Genomic DNA, 7,531 nt, shown 5'->3' with positions numbered 1-7,531 from the left:
CCCAATCAGAGACAACCAACGACAGCTGACACTCGTTGCCTCTGATTGGGAGTCACTCTAGCCAACATAGAAATAAACACAACTAGAACTACCAACATAGGAATCTAACACATAGAATGAACACACCCTGGCTCAACATATAGAGTCCCAGAACCAGGGTGTGACATGCAGACAATTACATTGATGGAAGTTACAATCTATCTGCAATATTAAGCTGATCTACCCCCCAAAAAAAAAAAATAATAATAAATAAATAAATAAATACCCAAGCCCATTCAATAAATAACTGCTGTCATGCAGGGATTCTTGAAGAGAAACTACATACACTACCGGTCAAAAGTTTTAGAACACCTACTCATTCAAGGGTTTTTATTTTTTAAAACTATTTTCTGCATTGTAGAATAATAGTGAAGACATCAAAACTATAAAATAACACATGGAATCATGGAGTAACCAAAAAAGTGTTAAACAAATCAAAATATATTATATATTTGAGATTCTTCAAATAGTCACCCTTTGCCTTGATGACAGCTTTTCACACTCTTGGCATTCTCTCAACCAGCTTCACCTGGAATGATTTTCCAACAGTCTTGAAGGAGTTCCCACATATGCTGAGCACTTGTTGGCTGCTCTTCCTTCACTCTGCGGTCCAACTCATCCCAAACCATCTAAATTTGGTTGAGGTCGGGGGATTGTGGAGGCCAGGTCATCTGATGCAGCACTACATCACTCTCCTTCTTGGTAAAGTAGCCCTTACACAGCCTGGAAGTGTGTTGGGTCATTGTCCTGTTGAAAGACAAATTATAGTCCCACTAAGCCCAAACCAGATGGGATGGTGTATCGCTGCAGAATGCTGTGGTAGCCATGCTGGTTAAGTGTCCCTTGAATTCTAAATAAATCACAGACAGTGTCACAAGCAAAGCACCCTCACACCATAACACCTCCTCCTCCATGCTTTACGGTGGGAAATACACATGCGGAGATCATCCGTTAACCCACACTGCGTCTCACAAAGACACGGCGGTTGGAACCAAAAATCTCAAATTTGGACTCAGACCTAAGGACACATTTCCATCGGTCTAATGTCCATTGCTCGTGTTTCTTGGCCCAAGCAAGTCTCTTCTTCTTATTGGTGTCCTTTAGTAGTGTTTTCTTTGCAGCAATTCGACCGTGAAGGCCTGATTCACACAGTCCCCTATGAACAGTTGATGTTGAGATGTGTCTGTTACTTGAACTCTATGAAGCATTTATTTTGGCTGCAATTTCTGAGGCTGGTAACTCTAATGAACTTATCGTCTGCAGTAGAGGTAAGTCTGGGTCTTCCATTCCTGTGGCGGTCCTCATGAGAGCCAGTTTCATCATAGCGCTTGATGGTTTTTGCGACTGCACTTGAAGAAACGTTCAAAGTTCTTGAAATGTTCAGTATTGCCTGACCTTCATGTCTTAAAGTAATGATGGACTGTCGTTTCTCTTTGCTTATTTGAGCAGTTTTTGCCATAATATTGACTTGGTCTTTTACCAAATAGGGCTATCTTGTGTATACCCACCCTACCTTGTCACAACTGATTGGCTCAAACGCATTAAGAAGGAAAGAAATTGCACGAATTCACTTTTAACAAGGCACACCTGTTAATTGAAATGCATTCCAGGTGACTGCCTAATGAAGCTGGTTGTTAGAATGTCAAGAGTGTGCAAAGCTCTCATCAAGGCAAAGGGTGGCTATTTGAAGAATCTCAAATATAAAATATATTTTGATTTGTTTAACACTTTTTTGGTTACTACGTGATTGCATACAGTGAGGGAAAAAAGTATTTCATCCCCTGCTGATTTTGTACGTTTGCCCACTGACAAAGACATGACCAGTCTATAATTTTAATGGTAGGTTTATTTGAACAGTGAGAGACAGAATAACAACAAAAACATCCAGAAAAACGCATGTCAAAAATGTTATAAATTGATTTTGCATTTTAATGAGGAAAATAAGTATTTGACCCCTCTGCAAACATGACTTAGTACTTGGTGGCAAAACCCTTGTTGGCAATCACAGCGGTCAGACGTTTCTTGTAGTTGGCCACCAGGTTTGCACACATCTCAGGAGGGATTTTGTCCCACTCCTCTTTGCAGATCTTCTCCAAGTCATTAAGGTTTCGAGGCTGACGTTTGGCAACTGGAACCTTCAGCTCCCTCCACAGATTTCCTATGGGATTAAGGTCTGGAGACTGGCTAGGCCACTCCAGGACCTTAATGTGCTTCTTCTTGAGCCACTCCTTTGTTGCCTTGGCCGTGTGTTTTGGGTCATTGTCATGCTGGAATACCCATCCATGACCCATTTTCAATGCCCTGACTGAGGGAAGGAGGTTCTCACCCAAGATTTGACGGTACATGGCCCCGTCCATCGTCCCTTTGATGTGGTGAAGTTGTCCTGTCCCCTTAGCAGAAAAACACCCCCAAAGCATAATGTTTCCACCTCCATGTTTGACGGTGGGGATGGTGTTCTTGGGGTCATAGGCAGCATTCCTCCTCCTCCAAACACGGCGAGTTGAGTTGATACCAAAGAGCTCCATTTTGGTCTCATCTGACCACAACACTTTCTCCCAGTTCTTCTCTGAATCATTCAGATGTTCATTGGCAAACTTCAGACGGCCTGGATATGTGCTTTCTTGAGCAGGGGGACCTTGCGGGCGCTGCAGGATTTCAGTCCTTCACGGCGTAGTGTGTTACCAATTGTTTTCTTGGTGACTATGGTCCAGCTGCCTTGAGATCATTGACAAGATCCTCCCGTGTAGTTCTGGGCTGATTCCTCACCGTTCTCATGATCATTGCAACTCCACGAGTTGAGATCTTGCATGGAGCCCCAGGCAGAGGGAGATTGACAGGTCTTTTTGTGTTTCTTCCATTTACGAATAATTGCACCATCTGTTGTCACCTTCTCACCAAGCTGCTTGGCGATGGTCTTGTAGCCCATTCCAGCCTTGTGTAGGTCTACAATCTTGTCCCTGACATCCTTGGAGAGCTCTTTGGTCTTGGCCATGGTGGAGAGTTTGGAATCTGATTGATTGATTGCTTCTGTGGACAGGTGTCTTTTATACAGGTAACAAACTGAGATTAGGAGCACTCCCTTTAAGAGTGTGCTCCTAATCTCAGCTCGTTACCTGTATAAAAGACACCTGGGAGCCAGAAATCTTTCTGATTGAGAGGGGGTCAAATACTTATTTCCCTCATTAAAATGCAAATCAATTTATAACATTTTTGACATTCGTTTTTCTGGATTTTTTTGTTGTTATTCTGTCTCTCACTGTTCAAATACACCTACCATTAAAATTATAGACTGATCATTTCTTTCTCATTTGGAAAACGTACAAAATTAGCAGGTGATCAATTACTTTTTTCCCTCATTGTATATGTTATTTCATAGTTTTGATGTCTTCACTATTATTCTACAATGTAGAAAATAGTAAAAAAATATAGAAAAACCCTTGAGTGACTAGGTGTTCTAAAACTTTTGACCGGTAGTGTAGTATAACATTCTGACATCTTTTATCACTCTACCCTAGTTGTCAAAAGAAGACATTGCATCTATTAAAATGTCTTGTCCAATTACATAGAATTATTCTCTTTCCTTTTATTAATACTTATAGGAATGTCTGAAAAGAAAAACAAAACCATAGTCAATACACATTAGCTCCAGTCAGACCTAACTGCACTAACAACGTGCATATTGCAAGAGCAGCAACACTCTGTCCAAAGCCATGTGTTAACGGATGTGTTTAGGGGGAACCCTATTGCCAGGTATAAAACTAACACAGCAACACTCTCTGTCATCTCTCTCTGCCTGCCTGTGCAGATCCAAGCTCAGGTCCTGTGCACTCTATCTAACTGTATGAAACAAGAAGACAACCCCTCTCCAAAAGGTTAACAGCACTTTTTTCTGGGTATTTAAGTATTTTCAAATGCACAGCCCAAAACAATTACTTTTATTTGAGTATTTGAATGGTTACTTGTAAAAAACAAATTGTTGGCCAAAATTAAGAGGATTTTAAAATACTTATTTCAAATACTATATTCAAGTACCTGGGTAAACACATGGGAGTGTATTTGAGTCAGTGTATTTACATTTTTCAAATACTTTCCAAGTGTATTTCCAAATACATTAAAATGTTCAACTACTTGTCTTTTCAAATAAAATATATCTGAATACTTACTTCGAATGTACAGTATGTGAAAGTCATTGAGATATTTGAGATATTTGTCACTTCTCTTCTCATGACTGGAACACTACGTAGTTCAGCGGGTACCCTCCGGGAATAGTTTTTAAAAAATGAAAATGGCTAGTCATAGCTGAAGGTGATGTTTTTGTGTAAAATGTGCGTTCTGAATATATTGGTAATTCACCCACCGTAGTATACAACCACTGCAGTTATGCTGGACATCATGAATTCCACACGAAAAGATTAGAGCCGCTTCACATAGTTTCCAGGAAAGGTTCCAAAAAACTTGTTTCTTCTGGATATGCCTTGAAAAATAAGAAACATATAATGGTATTAAAGCAAATATTATGTCAATGATGTTGTTTGTTGCAAGCATTTTGAGTGGGGTATGAGGTTGAGGTTTGGTTTCATCGGACAATGACTGAGGATACGTGCCTATTGACACATCTAAATAAAGGACAACTTCCATAGAGGACTGATTTGTTTACTGAGTCTCAATTCAAGCCCAGGGACTCCATCTGTTGGCAGCAGCTAAGTAGTACAAATTCGAAATTATCTGAACGATTGGCAGAACAGGGGTGGATAATGGACATGCAGAGAGCCCCTACAAAGGAATTATTGTACATTTAATGTCTTTATCTTTTTGATAGAGGGAATAAATACAATGTCGGACTTACCTACAAACCAGCCATCGTCACACCTCTCCATCACATCAACAACGTCTCCTTCCTTGAGCTCCAACTCATCCTCATTACGAGGAGCATAGTTATACAGGACCTGGAACCTACATAACTCTAATCAGTGAGGACTATACAGTCACATCATCAGATTCATTTACACATCCTTACTACTTACTACAAATTAGACACTTTGAATCAGACAGCTTTAGAGCTTTACGTAGCTTTAACGGTCAAGTTGGGAAAACAAATTGTCATGGAAATAGGAGATAGACTTACGGTTCTCCACCACAATTCAGGGCATCTTGGGTAAATGCTGGCCGCTGAGAAGAGAAAGAGAGAAGAGAGATGCAGTGATATACAGTAGGCATGTCATGTTTGTATCTGTCTTCTTCTCCCTCTGTAGTATGTTTTACCACCATCAGCATCCATCACTGTAGCAACAATGTGCCAGAGCTTACGCAACACCATCTTTGCTTTAATGTGCAACAAAGATGCTACAACCACAATGCTGACAAGGAGCTGAAGGGAATTTGGGGGCTAAGGCTGCCTTTCTGGCTATGGGAGGTACACAGTGTTTATGCTGTGTACACAGGAAACAGTATTCAACATCCCTCAGAGCAAGAGACAGAATAGAAAGACAAAGACCAACCAAGCATTTTAGATCCTACCATTCATTCCTAACATCCACATATACTATTCCACAGCACACAAGCCTAATCCCAGATCTGGTTGTGCTCTTGCCAACTACATTGCTCAATGGCAAGACAATGAGTGACAATGAGTTGTCATGATAGCACAAACAGACTGGCACTCAGGCTAACACAAGCCATCCTAGCAAGCAGTAAGTCCACAATGATTGACTGTTTTCCTCATACACTAACAGGTTTGGCAGACAATTCTGAGTCAAAAGGGGGAGTCCATTCCATTCTTATGAATTCAACTGTCAGTCGGTCAATGGGTCATGCAGCAAAACCACAGACGATGCACCACACACTATGTCTGCATCCCAAAAGGCACCCTATTCCCTATATGTACTGTAGTGCACTACCTTTGACAAGGGCCCATAGGGCTGGTCAAAAGTACTGCACTATATAAGGAATAGGGTGTCATTTGGGACACAAACCTTTGCCACAGGGAAAAAGGTACCAATCTACCCACACAATGCCAAGCTGCAACGCACACTGGACAGACTGTCAGGCATTTAAGTTGAAGTTATCCCTATGGTGTTTGTTGACATGATTAGCATGGTTCTGTTTACAGCGGGCCATTCTTAACATATCTATCGGCTCCTAGATATTCATTTCTTTTTTAGAGGTTGTATTTTTACTGACCATACAGTGCATTCGTAAAGTATTCGGACCCCTGGACTTTTTCCACATTTTGTTACGTTACAGCCTTATTCTAAAATTGATTAAATTGTTTTTCTACCTCTTCAATCTATACACAATACCCCATAATGACAGATCAAAAACAGGTTTTTAGAAAATGTTGCCAATGTATTGAAAATAAAAAACTGATATCACATTTACATAAGTATTCAGACCCTTTACTCAGTACTTTGTTGAAGCACCTTTGGCAGTGATTACAGCCTTGAGTCTTCTTGGGTATGACGCTACAAGCTTGGCACACCTGTATTTGGGGAGTTTATCCCATTCTTCTCTGCAGATCCTCTCATGCTCATACTCTGTCAGGTTGGATGGGGAGCGTCGCTGCACAGCTATTTTCAGGTCTCTCCAGAGATGTTCAATTGGGGCCACTCAAGGACATTCAGAGACTTGTCCCGAAGCCACTCCTGCGTTGTCTTGGCTGTGTGCTTAGGGTCGTTTTCCTGTTGGAAGGTGAACCTTCGCCCTAGTCTGAGATCCTGAGCTCTCCAGAGCAGGTTTTCATCAAGAATCTCTCTGTACTTTGCTCCATTCATCCCTCGATCCTGACTAGTCTCCCAATCCTTGCCACTGAAAAGCATCCCCACAGCATGATGCTGCCACCACCATCCTTCACCGTAGGGATGGTATTGGCCAGGTGATGACCGGTGCCTGGTTTCTTCCAGACGTGACGCTTGGCATTCAGGCCAAAGAGTTCAATCTTGGTTTCATCAGACCAGAGAATCTTGTTTCTCATGGTCTGAGAGTCCTTTAGGTGCCATTTGGCAAACTCCAAGTGGGCTGTCATTTGCCTTTTACTGAGGAGTGGCTTCTGTCTGACCACTCTACCATAAAGGCCTGATTGGTGGAGTGCTGCAGAGATGGTTGTCCTTCTTGAAGGTTCTCCCATCTCCACAGAGGAACTCTGGAGCTCTGTCAGAGTGACCATCAGGTTCTTGATCACCTCCCTGATCAAGGCCTTTCTCCCATGATTGCTCAGATTGGCCGGGCGGCCAGCTCTAGGAAGAGTCTTGGGGTTCCAAACTTCTTCCATTTAAGTATGATGGAAGCCACTGTGTTCTTGGGGACCTTCAATGCTGCAGAAATGTGTTGGTACCCTTCTCCAGATCTGTGCCTCGACACAATCCTGTCGTGGAGCACTACAGACAATTCTTTCGACCTCAAGGCTTGGTTTTGGCTCTGACATGCACTGTCAACTGTGGGACCTTATGTAGACAGGTGTGTGCCTTTCCATGTTAAATCAATTGAATTGACCACA

The 7,531-nt window shown here is 41.9% G+C and overlaps 1 pseudogene; it reads right to left on the bottom strand.

Annotated features, from left to right (window-relative positions):
* Positions 1–4,356: 4,356 nt before the first annotated feature.
* The window catches only part of LOC121545559, a 61,500-nt pseudogene continuing 58,325 nt past the window's right edge, over positions 4,357–7,531 (bottom strand).

Source organism: Coregonus clupeaformis, chromosome 3, assembly GCF_020615455.1.
Source record: "Coregonus clupeaformis isolate EN_2021a chromosome 3, ASM2061545v1, whole genome shotgun sequence".
Taxonomy (NCBI): domain Eukaryota; kingdom Metazoa; phylum Chordata; class Actinopteri; order Salmoniformes; family Salmonidae; genus Coregonus; species Coregonus clupeaformis.
Note: the sequence above shows the minus strand (reverse complement) of the source record. Positions and strands in the feature narration are given on the sequence as shown.